Here is a 21,764-nt window from a genome sequence, read left to right on the forward strand (position 1 = left end):
TGTTTTGTGTTGGTTTTTAGGTTGCACCTTTTATTTCTGCTTTTGAGCCCAGACTCCATGTGCTTTTCATTGCCGCTTAGAAGAGTTTGAATTGCTGTTCACTGAGAACTTTTAATCCAATACCCTTTTATTTTTAACCTGTTAATTCATCCAGTATTTTGGCCCAGGAAATGCCTTGCTTTCTAATTGCCACACTTTGGTGCAGGATGAAGGACATGGGCTGGAATCAAGACCTGGCTTTCATTCCTAGCTCCAACCTCCGCAGTGTGACTAGAGACAAAACCTTCAACCTTTCTGAACTTGTTTTCTTGTTTGTAAAATAAATTAGGTTGACAAAGCTCTGTGCTCTACAGAACCGTAGTAAGGATTAAATTCAACCTATGCATCATACAACTTTTAACTGGTTTTTAAAAATGATCACTGCCCTACTTACGCTGGCACTGTACTTGGCCGCCAAGAATTCCCCCTGTAGTCTCTTTCATTCCTGAAATACTTTAATCATAAACAGTTATCCACACAAGAAACAAGGGAAAACATGTTTTTGCCTTAGCAGTCGCCTTTTTTTTCTGGTCCCCAAAATATGCTCTTAAATGGCTCTTGCAGCTATAAATGATGCAGTTGTGGATTTTATGGGTTATTTCCTAAGATCAGTACATTCTATATTATATTCCCAGCCTTTTTATGATGGTTTTGCAAAATGTAACATATGGGGTTTGGCGTCTTCACAAGTGACTTTCATTCATAGGAGAAATATTTACCTTTAAACAGTAAAAGCATGTTTTTGAGTTGATGTGCAGGTGGGAACTGAGATCTGTGGAGAAAAAGTGGATTCTGGATCTTCTTTCATATTTAGTCTGAGTGCTTGCTCACAGGCACCCTTTATATTGATCTTTCTTTGTTTTTAAATTACTCTTTCAACGGGAATAGTGAGGCACACCCAAACTCAGTGGTTTCTAATATGGCCTATTCTCAGCGGTGTCTGCTGATTTCTGTGGTCAGGCTGGTCTAGGCTGGACGTAGGTGTACAGTGCTCAGGTTCTTCTGGGCTTTAGTCCTTTTCACAGACTGAACTGCAGTCTGCTCTCCATGGACCTGTGCTGGGATACGGGCGAAGGAGGCAAACTCAGATGTGAAAGACCCCTTCGTGCCTCTGTTGGATCATATGCTAGCCTCTTACCAGCTGCAGCAAGTAGTATTGCTGAGCTTTGAGAAGGGGAGGAGGATATAAATCGTACTTACCATGTGCCAAAGCAAGCCACATGGCCAACTCAATGGCAGTGGGTCTGGGATGTGCGCTAGTTCCATGTGGGAGTGGAAAGATTAGATAGTTTTGATCAGTAGCCTAATCTGTCTGTATTGCGAAGGGCATAGATAGTTGAGCTCATGCTAGAAAATCCATCTGACTATGTAATTTTTCAGTATGAGCACAGGCAATCCAATGCTGCTTCACCGTAATGAAGTGGCATAGAGAGGATGGTCTCAGGGTAGATCTCTCAACCAGAATCATTCTCACTGCTCATTAAAGATGAGAAAGGCTTCACTGTTGTCCTGCTTGTAGTTGCAATATCCAATTCTTTTCCATTTCCAGAAAATATGCTAGAATTTGAATTCAAATCATATTAATGAAGTCTTCACTTAAAATGTAACTTGATTTATTTTAAAAAAGCAAGCTCTTCTCTAAAAAACATTTGAAGGTTGAATCTTTGAACATTCCACCATGTTTTCTTCATACGTATGTATATACGCACATACATATGTTCTATTTTTCCTTAAAAACAGGGCCATTGATATCACAAAATGTGAGATTCGTGACAGTGATCATAATGTCAAGAGAGTAGGATGTATTATTATATACATGGTAGAGTTCAGTGAAACAATATTTATAAATAAATAGCAAGCAATATTCCTTCCACACAGTTTAAATATTCCTTCTACGTGTATTAATTTCCACAGTTGAGGTAAGATGTATATCATTTGTTTTTCTGTGTCATACCAAGTGTCAGAACTCTTTTTATGGCTAAGTAACATCTCATTGTGTACATAGACCATATTCTCTTGATGTATTCATCACCTGATACAGCATCACCTAGGTTGATGCTATATTTTTGCAGTTGTGATTTGGGATCCATAAACATGGGCGTGTAGATGTCTCTTTCATGTTCTAATTTTACCTACTTTAATTAAATTCCCAGAAATGGGATAACTGGATCATATGTAGATCCATTTTTAGTTTTTTGAGGAATCCCCATACTGTTTTCTATACTGTTGTATCAATTTGCATTTCTACCAGTGGTGTGTTAGGGTACCCTTTACTTGACAACTTCACCTGATTTTTTGTCTTGTGACTTGGGAGTAGTAGCCATTCATGCTAGAGTAAGGTGGTTCTTATTTATATCCCCTGAAGGCTTAGTGATACTGAGTTTTTTTTTTTTCAGGTGCCTTTTGGCCATTGTATTTCTCACTTTGAAAAATGCCTGTTTATATTTTTTGTCCATTTCTCAATTGAATTCTTTGGTTTGTTGTTGTTGAATTTCTTGCATTCTTTGTATATTCTGCATAGTAGTTTTTTTTAATTAGATTTAAAGCTTGTAGATATTTTACCCTATTTGTCATTTGTCTCTTCACTTTGCTAATTATTTGTTTTGCTGTGCAGAAACTTCTTAGCTTGATACAATTCCAGTCATCTAGTTTTGTGTTTATTGCCTGTGCTTTTGGGGTCATACCCAAAAAGTCTTTGCCTAGGCCAATGAAAAGCAAATTATTCTTAAGCTTTGGGACTTTACATACTATTAGCAGCAAATTGCTTGTAAAACAAAACCTCATCTCAATAGCAATACATCATGATTAAGAAACATAGCTATCTTCCACTAACTTTCAGCTACTGTGTCTAGACAAATGATTGCATAATGAAATTCATGGGACGTTGTAGAGAATAACACCTTCTCTACAAAAGAATTCCCGTTAATACAAATGAGTATTAACGAGAAATGTTAATGATAATAGTTAATGTTAATAGTACAAATGAGAAAAATAGAAAGTCATCCAGGAAAATACTGCAATAATTGATACAAGAAGGATCTATGATAGATGCTAAAATTAGTGTGCAAAAGTTTGAGAGAAACAGGATACTTCCTAGGAGCCGTAGGGAAAATTTGAATTGGTGTTAATTTGGAGGGATTTTCTCATTGTATTATGGATATGTAAGATTTAATCTTGGGGGTAGCTGGATGAAGTAGAAATAGAAACTTCTCATGCTATTTTATACAAATTTTCTATGAGTCTTAAGTTGCTGGAGCAGCATGTGGCATAGCAAGCTAAACCGCCACCTGTGAAGCTGGCATCCCATAGCGGCACCAGTTTGAGTCCTGGCTTCTCTACTTCTGATTTAGCTCCCTGCCAATGCACCTAGAAAAGCAGCAGCAGATACCCCAAGTACATGAGCCTCTGAACCCATGTTGGAGACCTGGAAAAAGTTCCAGGATCCTAACTTTGGCCTGGCCCATCCCTGGCCATTGTGCAGTCTGAGAGTGAACCAGCGGGTGGAAGATTTTCTCTGTCTCTACCTCTTTCTCTTCTCTCTTTCTCTTTTTTTCCTTTCTTTGTAATTCTGTCTTTCAAATACATTTTTAAATATAAATCTTTTAAATTCGTTCAAAAGAAAACATAGAAAAGTGAAGAAATATAATTGTATGGTTAAAAGTAATACTTACTAAAATAAGTCCCAAATGACTTATGGTATGATTAAAGATTTGTCTTTTTACCAAGTAAAGTCCATACTTTTTATTGTTTACTTATACAGAAACGCAGATATTTTTAGAATCTTTAAAATGTTTTATCTGTTGGAAATGAATTCCAAATTGCATGTTTTTAAAGTATTTAACTGTCACTTGGTTATTTTATTCCCTTTGATTTGTGGATTTTGGAATTTTTCTAAGCACTAGGCAATATGAACAGTAGATTGCATCAGAACCAGAATACGTCTAAGACACTGTGCCTTGACCCAAGCTTCCTTGAGACTTTCTTCTGTAGTAATTACCTGGTCTTTATAAAAGTCACACTTCACAGGCAGTAAAGCTAGCAAGTCATTCATGTGTACCCGGGAGCAGTGGCAAAACATTTCACCCCTTGTTCCTGGATTCTCTTCCAGTAACAGCACCAATATTTTTTGGTCTGTGAAACCTCCCACTAAAAACTCAAAGCTATTTCTGAGCACCCGCAGCCCCTGCATGGTAAATCATCTGGTAGAGAAAAGTGGCCAGAGAAATGACAGCCTGCAGCTGGGATCACCATCCTAGGGCCAGGAGCCCTCCTGTGCATGGCTGACAGTATCCAGTGCTATTCAGCCCCTTCTACACCACATGTAGGAAACGCTGTGGGAAGAGATGCTTTGGAAAAACTAGCATCTCCTCCAGGACATCTGTAGACTCAGATGGACCATGTCTCTGAGTTTGGCAACACAGATAATAGAGGAGGGACAAAGTGATTCTCTACATGCTTAGCCCTCAACCTGTGCCGGTAAGTCTATCTTTGAAGTTATCTTCTTTTAAGTCTGTGTGGCAATCAGCATTGTTAAAGACTTTGCTTTTAACTAAGATTCCAGCTGGATCTCAGCAATGTCAGAGCAATCTTCAGAATAATTTCCCAAGTCCTGCTTCCAAGGATGGTTCATTATGTAAAACGTCCCAGCTCCTTGTACTTTTTTTTTCCTGTTGTTCCTTACTGCTGCTCTGTTGCTGACACTATAGCTCACTCAGTTCTAATGAGCCCATGCTGACACGCGCCGCTCTTCTTTGACCATCTCAAGCTGTAAGTTACTTCTAACCTCCTAGGTTTGTGTTTTGAGATGATAGTGCTCTAGTGTGTGTTAACTAGTACACAACTCTGTAGAAAGTGTGAATGTGAGAGCAAAGATCTTCACTAAATCATCAAATATGAATTTCAATACAACATGTACTTTACTAAATATTATCTAAAGTTATTGACTGTTTATTATATACGAGGCATTGTGCAAGTTCCTTATATTATCTAAATTAACCCTAAACTTAAACAATCTTTAAAATATAGGAATAGTTTTTCTGTACCATTTTGCAATTGAGACAACTACGGCATGTAGTTTCCTGTCCAATTTCCTAGGATGGTGTTAGATAAGGTTCACTTGAATGTCTATTATGGATAAGGCATCATTTGGCATACTTGAGGATGCCTCAGTGAGCAAAGAGAGATTCTCTGCCATCATAGACCATCCATTCTAGAGGGAAGATGAAGACTATTAAGAGCATGCCAACAAGCACATGAATGTGTTTTGATGCTAAAGAAAATCTAGAAGTACTGATGGGCCAGATTGGGTCACGTGCAGAGATGCTGCAGGGTTCCCTTGTTTGTTTGGGTTTTCTTTTATGAGTAACTCTCTGACTGCTGGGTGGAGAATATACTCTAGGGTGCTAAAAATAGAAACAGGGAAACCTGTTAGGAGATTATTTTAATCATCCAGGACTGGAAACCTGGTGACTCAGGCCAGGGTTGTCGCAGCGGAGGTGGAGAGAAGTGCTTGAATTGGGTTGTGTGTGAAGATCAAGCCAACAGGATTTCCTGACACTCCACACGTGGGATATGAGTAACAGAGGAAGGAGCCAAGAATGACCGTGAGAACTCCAGCCTGAGCAACACCATGGAAAGATTTCACTTCAACCCAGATGAATGAGGCAGTGGCTCCCCAGGCTCAAGGGTGGTCTAGACATCAGGAGTTCTGTCTTGGGTGTGTGACATTTGAAATGCTTGGTATGCCATCCGTGTGCATCGGGGAGGCAGCTAAACATGAGTCCAGAGTTTAGAGGAGAAACTGTGGGTACTGCCATGATGTGGAAAGCCAGCAGTGGGCAGGGGAAGATTGTAGATAGGCAAATGCTAAGTCAGCCAAGGAGAAACTAACAAGAAATTCTCAGGGGGAATTAGGTAAAACCAAGAGGAAGCCAGGGGAGTACAAGGTCCTAGAAGGCAAGTGTGTCAGCAGGAACAAGTGAGGAGCTTACAAACACTGGTAGGTTTTGTGTGATGACAATGGGTAATTTACTGATGAAGTTAAGAAAGGCATTTCAGTGGCATGGTGAGGGTAAAAGCCTGACTGAGGGCAACAGGGGTGAAAAGAGGGGACAGAATAGAGGTGGTGAGTAGGCAGGTGACTCTTCTGGGGAGTCTTGTTGGAAAGAGGAGGATAGAAATGGGTTAGAGTTTCCAGTGAAAGTAAGGTCAGGGGATTTATATATACGTAACAGTAGGTTCAAATGATTTATAGGCCAAACTCTTTAAATATCACCATGACACCTTTCAATACTGGGGTTATCATATAAAACAGTGTAATAAGATATTACTGCTGGGGTCCTGGGGCTTGGAAATCAAATACAGTGGAAACAAGATGAGAATGATAATGGAAGAAAAAGAGGTTTGAGCACTGACATTTGTGAAAATCTGTATATTTTCAGAGCTGGTTACTAGCTATGTCTAAAACTGTCCAGTGTCTTGTGCCAGGAGAGTTCCTAGTGCAGTGCCTGGCACACAGTTGGCATCAACCTCCCCTCACTCTGCCCTGCCCCCAGCGGCCACAAAGGTGCAGCTCAGGCGTGTGAGAGGAAAAGGTCAGTCTCCATTTGATGTGTAGACTTCATGACGTAGATTGCAGAGTGGCAGAGCTCAAAAAGACAGCAGTTCTTCACCGTCTCAGTGTTGTACTGGACATGGCACAGACAAGGGAGTTAGGCAAGTGTATGTTCAGGTCTCACATGGACACGCACCTGCCCTGTGACCTCAGGCCAGCCTCTGAACCTCCGCTTCCGTAACTGAATTCTGAGAGTCATCATGATGGCCACTCCGTGAGATTAAGAATTCAGTGAGTTAATAAACCTAAGTTCAGATGTTGGCATAAAGCAGGGAGAATAGAAATGGCCTCAATTTCTATTCCTTGGATATATTTTCCCTCAGCCATCCAGAAGTGCTTCTTCACACCTTGACATTTTAGACTCTGTTTCTTTAAGAGATGTTTTTTTTATTTGAGGTGTCTGAGGATAAGAAAGAGCACCCGGGAAACAAGCCTTTTCTCCTCACGCTCAAATAACTGTAAAATGAACAGTATAGATTTTTCTAAAGCTTCCTTCACACCTGGGAAGTGACAAAGCCCTAGTTATTTCAGTTCCCGGGTAATTTTCTGAATCAGCGCTAAGTGTCTGAAGATTTCCTCCGTAATCCCCACCCTTGTGATTCCCCAGCTCTCTTCTGCCCTCCCAGCAGGGAGCTCGTCCTGGAGTCCAAGGGTTAGCAGGTGTCATCTCTCCTGCACAGCTGCTTGTGAGGAAGGTTGCCTTCCCCATCTCACAGGAGAGGGAAGGAAGCACACACCAGCATGGAAGGGCACTTCTTGCCCCTGCAAGCTCTCTGAAAGCCTTCATTAAAGAGAAACACCAGGGCTGGCACCAGAGTGCAGCAGGTTAAGTCAGTGCCTGCCACACCAGCATCCTACATAGGTGATGGTTTGAGACCAAACTGCTCCACTTCCAGTCCAGGCCCCTGTGAATACACCTGGGAAAGCAGCGAAAAATGGCCTATGTGCTTGGAGCCCTGCCGGGACTCCTGGATGGAGCTCCTGGCTTCCTGGCTCTGACCCAGTCCTGGCTGTCGCAGTCATTTGGGGGATCAGCTGGTAGATGGAAGATTCATTCTTTCTGTCACTCTCTCGTGTGTACATGTTCTTTCTCTTCTCTCTAATTATCTTTGAAGTAAACAAACATTTTTTTTAAAAAAGAAAAACACGAAATTTTCTCTTCCCAAAACCATTATGATGTTCTTACTAGTCCTCAATTAGTGAAAAATTGAGGGGAAAGGAAGCTTAACAGGTGCCTAAAGAGTGCTAAATATCTCAAGGAAGTAAAACTTTCACCGGAATGAAATGAGAACGATCCTAGCCATCAGAACACCTCTCAGAGAAAGTGTTTTGTGTTGGGAGGTAAATTTCGATTGTGATGCTTTGGGTTGCGGTGAATGTGGTGAGTCCAGTTATGCTGAGGGATTCTGACTTTCACTGAGAGAGCTATGCAGGCAGAGGTTAAGAGCTGGATTTCTAGGCAAGAGGACTGAAGCTTAAAACCTGCAAGACCTGTCATCCTTCTTCATCTTCCCTTAGATAACGAGCAACCTGTCTTCCTAAGTAATTCTTGCTTGTGTCTGTAAGAAAAGTACTGGTTTTGGTTTCTACTCAGATGTTAGGGGATTGCTGGAGATTCAACACACAACCGCTGCTACACAAAGCTCTAATTAAGTTACCTTATATCAGTATTTTTGGAAAAAAAAATCGCAAACTTTTTTAAATTAAAAAGTAAACAGAAATGTGATAGGTCCAATAATAGCCCTAGCAAATAGATTTCTAAACTATCTGCAAAGGAAGTTGAGGGTCCACCAGATTTATATCTTGGGATTTCCTAAATTCTCTAAGATTATTAGCAACAAGTACCTCCAGAAGTGGGAGGTGAAAGGGGAACCTAAAATAAGGACTAAAGCTAGCATTATCAAGGAGAGTTTCGTATCTATAACACTTGCAAAGCTGGGTTATGGCTTGCTTCCCGAAAGACCAGTGCAGCTAAAGTTCTGTGCAGTGGAAGCACCCACCACAATAGGGGATATAAACACCACAGCGAAATTGGATAGGCTCTGGATGACACTCTTGCAGGAAAATAAAGTTAATAAAATATATAGCGTGAATGAATGTCCGAAGATTGGCAAATGGTGATTAAGTAAAACAAAATAGTAAAAGTCACATGTTATTCAAGGGAACTGAGGGAGATTGGAACATGAAAGTGGATGCCATATGTGAGAGGGGCTCTGAGGATGCTGCCTTTACCAAGGCAGGAGGAAATGCTTCGTGCTTGAGTCTAGTGTCTTTGAAAAACGCTGGCAGGGGCTCTCATGTGTAGAATGAAGCCAGCCGTGTGAACAGCACCCTGGGTTTATTGTGGATGATGATTGTTGGGTTAGAGAGGGTGAGAAGAAGCACTTGCTATGTAGAGCATCCTAACTGGCAACAGAGCTGAGAAGTCATCCGAATAGGTTTCGGTGAGGCAACAAAAGAGCAAAAAATAATAACTTAACCTCTTAGGTTTAGGGATTATTTTTCAGTAACAGCTACTATATGACTGTATTTAATATTTGTATCCATTCATCTGTTGCACCTTGTAGCTAATACAGCCCCCCACCAATCTGTAATGGCTTTGTTTTTTCAAGCAGTCCTGAAAAAAGTTGTTGTTTCTTGTGCTTTCTGCAACTTTTTGCATATGATTCTTTTGAGGGAGATCTTTGTGTAGCTATACAAACAGAATATTTTAAACTGCTTAGATATACAGGAAATTATATGCTTTACTGTCTGTGAATTCAGCGATCAGGATTTTTTCTAGTTGTTTTTTTATTACCAGAATTATACTGGCCTTCGGTCTTTTTACCCTGTGTGGGCATGACTTCCCTTGACTTTACTGTTGTAACTGTTGATTCTGTTTGCTTTCAGCTTCTAAGGGAGATCTGCTTATTCCATTGCCATAGTTTTGTGTGGGAAGGAATAGTTTCCCATAAAAAAATGTCAGAAGGGCATCCCCATAGGAATAAACAAACTTGCTCCACCATGCTCGTTCCAAGTTGTCCCCTTTCTACAAATGCTGTATGGAAGGAGAAAGGATGCTGTTAGGAATGACCCAGTACTGGATCTCTGACAGCCAGTAGGCTGAAGAAAGGGGTGGGCAAGTCCAAAAATTCACAGGATATACTGTATTAATAGGGACTGAGGCACAGCAGAACTCAATGCTTTAGAGAAAGAAAGAAAAAAATGACTTTGTGGACAGAGATGATCCCTGGCCAGTCATAAGGCTCCTGCTCTTTCTTAAGAAATATAAACATTCATGAGGAAATATTCCTGGCACCAGTTAGGGATGGGAGATTGTCTCTGTGTAATCCATAGGGGACTGGAATGAGGACCAGGGTCAACAAAGGGCAGGATGCAGTTATATCAGATTAAACCCTTATACTAGCTATTACCATATAAATGTTAAAATCAGCCTGCCCTGCTCCTACCCTTTTAGTCCCATCCTCCCCAGGGATGGGAGGCCCTGTGGACCAGTGAGGCCACCGCTCTTCATCCTCACTGTGCTTCCTTTTGTCTCCTAGTAAGGTTCTCACTGTGTATCTCCAGCTCATGACAGAGGAAGGAAACTTGGCCGCTTGGTACAGCTTGGGTACCAGACACATCTGAATCAGAATCCCAAATCTGGCATTTCCCTAGCTGTGTGATTCTAGGAAGCTGACTCGGTGTCTTCAGGGATGCCTTCAAGGATGTTTCATGCTTGCTTTCCTAGGTTGTTCCAAGGTCTAAAAGTAAACTGTGTAAAGAAGCTAGAACATAGAATGCGGAAAACTAAGACCAAAACCCACAGTTAACAATATGAAAAGGAAGACGATGATGAATAGATTCTAGAGAAAGAAATAGGGAGGAGAAAGTTCTTGAATGCTGCTTTCTGTCAAGCTTAACTTAACAAAATAGATGAAGACTAGGGGAGAAGAAATAATTTTTCAAAATATTTATTTATTTTTATTGGAATATCAGATATACAGAGAGGAGGAGAGACAGAGAGGAAGATCGTCCATCAGATGGTTCACTCCCCAAACGGACACAATAGCCAATCCAAAGCCAGGAGCCCAGAGTCTCTTCCAGGTCTCTCACACGAGTGCAGGGTCCCAAGGTTTTGAGCCATTCTCTACTGTTTTCTGAGGCTACAAGCAGGGAGCTGGGTGGGAAGCAGGGCCACCAGGATTAGAACCAGCACTCATATAGGATCCTGACACATTGCGAGGTGAGGACTTTAGCAGCTAGGCTGCCACACCAGAACCAAGAAATAAATTTGAAAGAAGAAACCCAAGGTGCAGTGTGGTTTGCATATCACACATAGGGTTAATGTGTTTGGTTGAGCAGCTAAGAACTTCATCACCCAATCATGCAATAGAATGTGGTGACTCTAACTCCCTGGAGATTCAAAACGCAGTACTGATAATCCTTACCCTAAACTGAAGTCTAGGACCATTTCTGATGCTTTCTCAAGAATGGTAGCAGAGAGCTGGACTGGAAGCTGAGTAGCTGTGACTTGAACCACCGCTGTGAAATGAAATGCTGGTGTCACAGGCAGACTTTTCAACCACTGTGCCATGATGCCAGACCTGTGTTGGTTCTTCTGATTTGACTGATTTTTAAAGATGTTTTTTGGGGCTGCAAAACATATATATGTATGATGTTTTGAAATATATATGTGTGTGTATATATATATACACATATTTTGAAATATATATGTATTAGCTTGGTTTGGTCATTTATATATATGTATGACCAAATATATATATGTATGTATATATATGTGTGTGTGTGTATATATATATATATATATGAATGACCAAATCAAGCTAATTAACTTATGCATACTTCACATATTTATTTAGGATAAGAATGCTTGAAATTTAGGCTCTTAGTACTTTCAAATGTATGTTATTGCTAATGATAGGCATTGTGTTTTGTGATGTATATCCACAACTTACTTCGTCTAATTGAAACTTTGTACTCCATGAACACAGGTCTGATTTCCCTCATTCTCATTCCCCGCTACCTACTGCTCTGTACTACCATGAGCTCAGCCTTTTTAAAATATCTTCTGTGGTCTCTCGCATGATGGCTCAGTGGCTGAATCCTCACCTTGCACGCACTGGGATCCCATGTGGGCACTAGTTTGTATCCTGGCTGCTCCACTTCCTTTCCAAGCTCCCTTCTTGTGATCTGAGAAGGCAGTGGAGGACAGCCCACAGCCTTATTAGGACCTGCTCCCATGTGAAACTTCTGGCTCCTGGCTCCAGGTCACCTCCGCTCCAGCCATTGCAGCTGCTTGGGGAGGGAACCAGCAAATTGAGGATCTTTTTCTCTGTCTCTCCTCTGTATAAATCTGATTTTCCAGTAAAAACAGTAAATACATCTTAAAACAAATCCGACTGTACCTGGCTTATTTTCATTAGCACCGTGTCTCCCAGGTCTATGTGGTTGCACATGGCCAGAATTCCTTTTTATTTATTTTTTTAATGCTGAACAACATTGTGTTGTATATACTCATCTCAACCACATTTGTTTTGTCCATTTATTCATTGACGAACAAATCTTTTTTTCTTCTTTTGAGTTTTTGTTTGTTTTGGGGGCCGTAATTAAGCAGGAATGGAAAGAAAGTAATCTACAGAATAATGGGAAGTCCTTTGTTCCTCTCTCTACCATGATTTTTGTCAAATCACACACATGTTGTTGGCAGTCTTGAGACAGCTGATGCTGAGAAAGAAATCTAGCCAGGCAGAGAAACAAAATGTGGAATGGGTGCAAAAGTCGTTGGGACACCCGACAAATTGAACAGTGAAGAATAAATGTCTTTAAGAAAAAAAAGGACAGTAGGGGGAGAACAAGTGTGAACTATGTGCGATGTTTAGTAAGGGGGTGGTTTAACCCAGTGGCTTGGATTAAAGGATTCCAGAGTCAGAATGCCCAAGTCCACTTGTAAGCTTCCCTCTTGCTTGCCTTGTAGCCACAAACACACGCTGACCCAGAACCTCAGTGTTCTCATCCATAAAATGGCAATAATAATGGGTTATGGATGGGGTTTTTGCAATGATTAAATGCAACCATCTCTGCATAACGTTGTTACTAATATCAACTTTGGTTCTTATTGTGTGTCTGTGTGATCTTGGACAAGTCACTCAGTCTTTCTGTGTCTTGAGTTATTCTCTAGGAAGCAGTGGATAACGGCTCAAATACTTGAGTTCCTGCCGCGTGTGTGGGAGACCCAAATGTTGCTCCTATTAGTGGTTTCAGCCAGACCCAAAGGCCTTACTGTTGTCGCCGTCTAATTGTCTATGTCTCTCACTCTATCACTCTGCCTTTCAAATAACTGAATAAATTGTGAAAGAAATTTATACAAACACTCCCTTTATAAAACTGGGTTTCATCACTTTAAACAATTAATTTATAGGTAGGCAGTGGCCCCCAGGATTGCATTAAGTTATATTTCTTTAACTACTCATGTATTTGGGTTTTATTTCTGTGAAATTTCGAATTTGATTTTTTTCTCATAATTTGTATATTTAAGCCTTTTGTTCATTTTCTCTGTGGACCATAAAATGTTGATGCTGTGTTTTGAAAGGGCTGTTTATATGCTAAATGACATGAATATCTTGTCTGTCAACAAATATTTGTCCTCAGGCTGTATTTTCATTTTGGTTGTTGCTTTGTTTGGAAGGAATTATTTTTAGAAATAGTGGCATAAGCTGTTTTTTTGTGTGTCCAAGTTCTCCTATTAAGGAAAACTTAAGTAATTATACTAGGGTGGGTGGGATGAATGGGGAGAATTGTCTTGTTTTACGGCTTTACAAATGTCTATTGCTTGAATTCTTTAATCCGTCTGCAGTTAAAGTTATGTTGGTGTATAGTGTGAATTAAGGCTAGAAATTGATTTCTTCCTCTAATTTGCTAACCAACTGTCCTCGTGTCATCCTCTGAATAATTCTTCCATTCCCCATTGATCCAAGAGTCCTTTCTTATCATAAATTAAGTTTTTATACATTCCTGAGCTATCTGTTCAGTTCTATTGATCTGCCTGTCCATTCTTATGCCAATACCCTAGTGTTTTAATTATAGGTGAAGGTTATTTTAAGTCCACTATTTCAAGAGAGAGCCGGGCAGAGCAGGAACAGTTATATGAATGTGAAGATGTGGACAATGCATTGTTACAGACATCTGAGAGTTTCCTTGTCTGTCTTTGGACATTGAGCAGGTCACAGAGTGATTGCTGTTTGTTGAAAAGATATACTAAAAGATGTAGATGTGTCCCTGGACAGACTAACTGGAACTCTTGAAAATGTATTTCAAAAGGGGTGGGTATTGTGGTGAAGTGGATCAACCTTCCACTTGGGATGCTTCATCCCAATGTTCCAGTGCTCGTTCTAATCTGGATGGTGTCCTGGGCACTAGGCCCCTGAAATAGGACCTGGGTGAGCAACATGAATGCCTCTCTGACTCTGTGCTCCACATGAAATCTTGCCACCCACCCAAAGGACACCTGTTGTGATTCGCTGGGTCTATATAACTGACTCTGCTCAAGGAAAAGTGAATGGTAAGGGAAGCATAAAATGTGAGCCTGTGGTTTGCCAGGCTGCAGATAAGGGTGACTGCGTTAGGGTGGTTAAGGAGAGCTGCAATCAACCCTGAGTGGTTTTGTAGAACCTTTGGTAGATAAACTCCTGTGGTAGCCCACTGTGTTTCACAATCAGTGTGGCAATAACGTAACCGAGAGAGGCCAGTCAAAGCTTCTAACAGTTGATACAGCATGAGCCCTGCCTAACGGAATAGCTTCCTGCCGTAACACTGTGTAGAGGAGGGGTGCAGAGGGGATGATTTAGCCTTGTACTCCATTCAAGGACACCCCTTTAAGGTGACTTTGCATAACTCAAATCTCATTTTCTGGGTATTGGTTTTCTAGCAGGTTTTATAGTCTCTGGTGACTTAAGGCTCAGTGGTCCTCTGCTGTGCTACCACACACGAGTTACTTGTGCCAGAGAACAGACAGCTGTCAGATCTTACAGTTACTTACGCTTCCCTCTTTTCTTCTTTGGAATGGTAAATCCAAGTGGGTACAGTCAGTGTGTGTACTGCTTCTGTCCCTTCCCAGCCTCTAGAGCTATCCATTCTGCAGAAATGAAGTGTGTTGTGTTTAAAACTCTATGTGTGAATTGCTACTGTTGCACTTTCTCAATGAATGCTGAGACCTCTGCTCTCAGCCGGGTAGACCTGACAGAGGATCTGAAGTGGGGAGCACTGGAGGAACTGGATGTGGAGCCTGGGATGGAGAGGCTGTGTCCTGAGGACAGGCAATGGAGTCCTAGCTGCCGCCTAGAAGGTGTGAGAGAAACAAGGTTAGGTAGTCTCTCTCAGCCTTAGTTTTCATATCTGTAAAATGGGATTCTTCCGATACTTTCATATAATCATCTCTATATGTAAAGTGTCTAAGCACTGAAGATGGTTCTTGAAGCAGTCGTTATTTTTATTACTAGTGCAGACTACTAATGGATGAGGAATGCTTGTTCCATGGCTGACTGGTGGCGTTTGGCCTGAACCCACTTGTCAGGTCTCAGAACACCTGGAAGAGCTCATTTGCATTTCTGACAAACATGCCCCTCTTCCTGAACCTAAGTCTTCGTGGCCAGTTCCTGTCCCCATGGCCGTCTCTTATGTGACTTAAGCCCAGAGCTCTTCCCAAGGCTCGGGTGGTCTCTCATTTCCTGCTTTGTGGTGATCACCTTGGAATAACTGCTCACCTCTGTTTCACAGATTCCTCACCTACCTCATAGAGCTTTGGTGGGCCATGATGGATCCAAAGACGCTAGAACTGTAACTTACTGAATCATAAGTAAGCGATGTGTCTTTAGCTCACTATTCTTCATTTCTGCATCTTTGTGGTTTTGGCATCTTTTGTTAACGATGCGGCATCCCTTTCATACTGCAGACTCAATTCTGTCGCATTTTACAGCCTTCCACAATCCATGTTCCCATACGTGTTCCTGTTGAATGTCCTTGACATATGAGATTCACTCCTGCTGTTATTCATTTTCTCCTTAAGTATGACCCCGGCGTGTCTCCCTGAACCCAGAGCTTTCTGGTGTCACTTTAAGATCTTCATGACAGTGGATGGAAGGCAGAGAAAGATTTGCTGTGTTGGTCCAAAGACAGAATGAGCAATAAATGCAGTTGCAATAATTCCTACTATCCACTGCTCTCCCGCTGAGCCAATCTGTGTGTTTTTTGCACATTCCAGTAGTTATTCTGTCCTCAAACCTGGAAGCTGTTAAGAACATGGATTTTGCTGTCAGACTGTGGTCAAATACTGGCTTACCTAACTTCTTTGACCTTGAGCATGTAAAAAACTGTCCTGTTTCCTCATTTGAAAATGGATATAACACTGGCTTTACAGGTCAGTTGAAGAAATTAAAGAGAGCAGCACATATGTTATGTGTAGCTGAGAGGGCACCAATCTGCAGTCTAGCCTGGTCTCACCTTGTTAGGCCTTGGATTGTTGAGGCCACAATGATCTATGAGGGAGTATTCTGGGGAGAGGATAAGGATGGATGTGAGAGATCTGGAGGAAGGTACATTTGCTCATCACACCTGTGCTTGACCCAAGAGTCTTCTGGCCAGAATGGACAATCCTTTTTCTACTTGCCTAATATGTCCTATGGACTTGGGGGTAGAGGATCCTCTTTGTGAAATGTCCAGACTACCAGTTTTAGAGGTAATAGCCAGAAAGTTGGAATTGTTCATCATCTGTAAACAAGGGCATATGCCAGTACTGTGAACCTATCATCTTCAAACCTCCCAGACACGGAGGTAAAGCTAGATGCTTGATTTCTTTTCCAATTTTAAATGAGTAGTGATCTCCATTCTCTGAAAGATAGTCAACTTTTCAAAATTTATTTATTTTTATTCAAAAGTCAGATGTACAGAGAGAAGGAGAGACAGAAAGATCTTCCATCCACTAATTCACTCCCCAAGTGGTCACAACAGCTGAAGCTAAGCTGATTCTAAGCCAGGATCCAGGAGCTTCTTCTGGGTCTCCCATGCACATGCAAAATACCAAGACTTTGGCCCATCCTATACTGCTTTCCCAGGCTACATGCAGGGAGCTGAAAGGGAAGTGGAGCAGTCAGGATTGGAATCAGTGTTCATATAGGTTCCTGGTACATGCAAGGTGAGGACTTTAGCTACTAGTCTATGGCACTGGGCCCAAGACAGGCATTCTTAAGCCTTTGTGATTATTTACAGCTTGGTGTGGCTTGTTAATTATTGAGCTCATGTTTACCAATCCAGTGGTTTGACCAGGAAGGAGATGGAGAGGACTTGGCCTCTCCATGGAAGGGGCCAGATTCTGGCCCAAAACAAAGGAAAAGGAAAGCAACTTATTAAGATGGTATAAGCTGGGCATACCATCACCAGATGTGCTGCCTGATTCTGCCAGAAACCAGTGCTGGAAGGAAGAGACAGGACAGGAACCTGATCCTGAAAACAAGAGAAAGACTAAAGCTGCTCTCACCAAGGAGTCCCCTGCTGGTATGGGCACCCAGCTAGGACCCAGTCAAGGTCTCAATTTCAGTTCTTCAGTAACTGCTGAGACTTCACACAGGACACTCAGCTGCTTTGAATTTTTAATTCCCTCAACAGTATTAGTATCAGAGATTGAACAATCAAGTTCAGGAACAAACATGATATCAGCAGTTTCTGAGAAGTTAGTAGGAATGCAAATTATTGGACTCCATGACTGCAGAAACTCAGGACAGGGCTCAGGGATGTCATTGTAAGTCTTTTAGGAGACAGTGATAACCCTGTGAGAATGTGTAGAAAAATTTGAAGCTCCCTTTTAGTTTTAAAGTTTTGACACCATAGGGAAGGGCAGTTGGTGCAGCAGCTGAGCCACTACTTCAGATATCACATATCAGATTGAAAGGTCTGGGTTCAGGTGCTGGCTCTGCTTCCTGCTCCAGCTCTCTAACACACACTAGGAAGCTGGTGATGGCTCCCTCTGGGGGCTCCTGCCACTCCTGTGGGGCACCTGCATTGAACTCTTAGCTCTGGCTTTGGCTCTCCCAGACACGGCTGTTGGGGACATTTGGAGAGTAAAAAGCTTGTGTCACCCCCAGTGTCCTTGTCCATGTGTGTGTGTGTGGAGAGAATCATAAAATGCCAGAGTAGAAGGCACCTTGATTTAGGGAGTGCGTACTCTACTCATAGGTTAGTGAATGAGTTGACCAAGGCTATCTGGAATTGTGGTTTGCTCTCTGGAATTACACTGTTGAGTCACGCATTAGTCTGGAATGGGGGCTTTTATTCTAAGACTTTACTTTCCGGGTGATAAACTAATCCTGGAACTGCAGTTGGAATAGTTGTGTCACTCTCTGGAATTATGCTCTGGAGTGGCAGGTTACATTCTGGAATGATGATCTACATTCTGGAATTATATGGTGTAATGGTAAATTTTATTGTGGAACTACACTTTGGAATGATGCACTTGCTTTCTGGGTATTCTAGAATGCTGATTTCTTTATGGGATCAGGCTCTGGAGTGAGAGATTTCAAACGGGAAGCTAGGTGGTGATGTGAATGGTAACTGAGCCACAAAGAGAAGCTGTCAGAGCGCTCCTGTTACTCCCCAGCGTTGGAGACTGCCTTCCTTTGCAGGTAGCTGGAACAAACATTGTGTCTGAAGCCCATGTATGTATTCATCATCGCCTTGAAAACCACACTTTGGAAGTGACTCTAGTGGTTTCATTTTTTACTACTTTTACATAGTGCTACTTAAACAATAATAGTTGGAACAAGCTTCCAAAAACAAGGGAAATGTGGTTGTATTTTCTATTCAGTGTTTCCTGACAATTTTTAGTTACTTTTAGCACTTTGCATTGCATCAGTGAATATAATTTGGTTCGTTACATGAAAATCCAATAATTAAAAAGCTAGCAATATATTTATGTCACAGATAATATTTTTGTTTGCATTTTGAAATGTTTTTATGCATTGGATTACAAAACTAATTGAATCAGAGATGAATTTTGCTCAGGAAGTTGAAGTATTTATGAAATAAAATTTCCATAAGAAATTGACCTAATTCTTCAGAAATTTCTAATGCAAAAAAAAAAAAAGCCTAACATAATTTTGAAAGCCCTCCAAAGATGAAGCTTCAAGAATACAGCTTCCTTGTGGCAAAGAAATACACTATTTAGTTATCTCTTGAGAAGTATGGCTTTTGGCTTAGAAGGGCATGTCTTCAGAATACAGTTTGTAAAAGCATTATGCAGGCAACTTTTCTTCAAAACTAATTTTCTATTATATAGCATATTCTATTATTCATAACCTTGGCAAAATACAAATATAGTTCTTGTACTTAACTGGTTCCATCTTATTTGTCCACATGTCAGTGATCTGGTACTTGAATAATTTTGATGGTGAGGAAGCACTGGTATGTTACCTAATAGACAGGAGCCTGGGAAACTTCAGAGTTACAACTCTTCAAATGTTTTTGCTTCCTTGGGAGTTTTAGAGAGTACAGTGAGGTGTCAGTTTGCCTGGTGTTAAGGTATGACTTTCTCTTGATGATTCAGCAGTTAGAGACCATGAAGAAAACCTGAATGGGGTGGAATCCCCCGACCTTTCATTCTGATCGCTGGCAGATGCTTAGGGAGTGCTTTGACCTGCTCATCCCGGTGGGACCACAGCCCAGCACCTCTGTGTCTCCAAAGGTGATTGCAGTCCATATGTGGTGGCTTCGCCTAAGGAGTCCCTTGACCTTGGCAGATCCACCACCTGACCCTGCTTGAAATTAATCTCTAGTCCAAGGCTAGCACCACTCATGTCTTTAACCTACCTCCTCCCCCATACTTGACTCAATCATGACAGGATCTATGTTTAAACAACGTGCTTGTCCTGTAAATACAGCTTCAGATGGCCCCAGCTGGAGACCTGCCTTGCTCACAGACACACAGACAATTCTGCCTTGCAGACAAACACACAACAAGAAAAATGTTGAGTGCAGGTGCTGCATGAGGAGCGCCTGATAACGACCCTCAGTCCTCCAAAGGCTCCCCTCCTACACATAGGATTTGCAGATCCCAAACCTATGACCTTGACCCTCGTGCTTCATTTCACAGCCTTACAGATTAAAGAAAACAGAAAAACAACCTTCCTGTCCTAACACTCAGTTCCCTACAGAGGCTGTGGAAGGCATGGAGCAGGTGGCAGATGGGTCCTCATGGACATGGGAAGCCAGGACCCTGCTCTTAGATGCGTCCCTCCTCCCCTGCACACTGCAGGCTTGACCGGAGCCATCTTCCCGGACCCTACCTCCTATGAAGCTCAGCATAAGGGACAACATTGTGAGACAGCGTTGAGAAACACATTGGAAAGAACCCAGGGCACAAAGAGCAGGACAGTTTTCAATTAGGAATAACCATCAAAATGGGAACCTTTCCTACAGCAGCCTTTCCATGGCTCAATGGCCAGTTCTGGGCATCGTTGTTCATGGTGTCCATTGCCAAGGAGGAAGGACCTGGGTGTTATCTCCTGTTGCTGGGGAGGTTGGTTTGTGTGCTAGAAGGTTCTTTTATGCAGGTATGTTGACTTTGTTGCTAACAGCTAAAACAGTGTTTTGGCCTCACTGCTAAATGGAGAAAAACGGATCATAAAGCTGAGACAGCACTGTTTACTCTAACCCGACTGGTTCCGAGTTCTCGAGGCATTATCGTATGGATTTCCTTTAGAATCAAGGAGCATTGTTACAGCCACAGCGTGCAGCTTTTGGTCTTTGTATACAAAAATAGTTCTGAAAGTAACTTTTAGAAACTGTGAAAAGGGAACACTTCTGGAAGGCTTGCCAAGTACAAGGAAGTAGGGTAGAAGACACGCTTTATCTCAGCCACCCTAACATAATAATCAGCCTTTTCCTCTTGCCTTCAATTTGTTTTTCAAATGACTATGCTACATAATGGTAAAGGTGGCAACTGAACATACTCTTTTGTTTAACACTGCATTATAACTTGGCCACAGTGTGATCCAAGTTCTGCTTTTTAAGAATGGGCTTTTCACTTTGAAATGCATTTAAGTTTATAGAAGAGTTGCAAAGGTAGTGCAGAGAATTCCTGTACGCTATGCATCCACTTTCTCCTTTGGTTAACACTGCATGCAACCATGGTACAAGCCACACGTAAAAAATGAACTAGTAAGAGGACTAACTAGTGATAGTACAGTAGTATCAGCTGACTCACAGAATTCACAGAGATCTGTTGGTTTGCTCACCAATGTCTTTTTTTGCTCCAAATTTCAACACGTGATAGCTCAGGTTTTATGTTTCCCTGCAAGTCCGTGCAGGCAATGCATTGTAGTTGACCAGTTGCCCAATGCACGTTCATAGTTTCTTTGTCTTAGATGTAGTTCTAGGAATAAACACCTTCATATGCTCAGCCTTCTCTTCTAGGAAGGCTCTTTCTCCATGGCAGACTCTAAACACACACATGTCTGGGAGCCCCCAAAATAGCAGAGGATTAGTGGCACTGAATCGCATTGTGCATCACCACATTGTCCTCCAAAATGCCCATCTACTCACTTCCACTGCTGTCTGTAATTTTTTGAAAGTAGCACATTCACATACTCTTGTCAGCAGGAGTTACTAAGTACTCACCCTTAAATATTTTGGCTCATTGATAAGTAAAAAAAAAAAAATCCCAATTTTTAAGAACTATTTCTTTAATAACTGACAAATTTGAATATTTTCATGTATGTGTTTACTAGCCTTCTTCTGTGAGTTGTCTCTTTATATTTTATTTATTCAGGTCTGAATATGTTTTTATCCATATGTATGAGTTTTATAATAAAGAGATCTCTTGGCCTGTCATTTCCTTGATCTGTTGTTTTGGATTTTTCTTTTATAATTTTTGAAGAGTATAATGAAAGTTTTATGATTTAGAATCCATTACTTTTCTTTTGATTTATTTTTAAACTTCTTCTAAGCTTAGAAATGTTCCCACTCAAAAAAATCTGATTTTAAAATCCAATTTTTTATGATTTGCTTTTCCATATTTAACTAGTTCACAGGGAATGTTTTCAGTATTTGGTTAAAATGCTGATCT

The sequence above is a fragment of the Ochotona curzoniae genome, unplaced genomic scaffold (genome assembly GCF_017591425.1).
Source record: "Ochotona curzoniae isolate NIBS_2020 unplaced genomic scaffold, NIBS_Ocur_1.0 contig_2754, whole genome shotgun sequence".
Classification (NCBI taxonomy): domain Eukaryota; kingdom Metazoa; phylum Chordata; class Mammalia; order Lagomorpha; family Ochotonidae; genus Ochotona; species Ochotona curzoniae.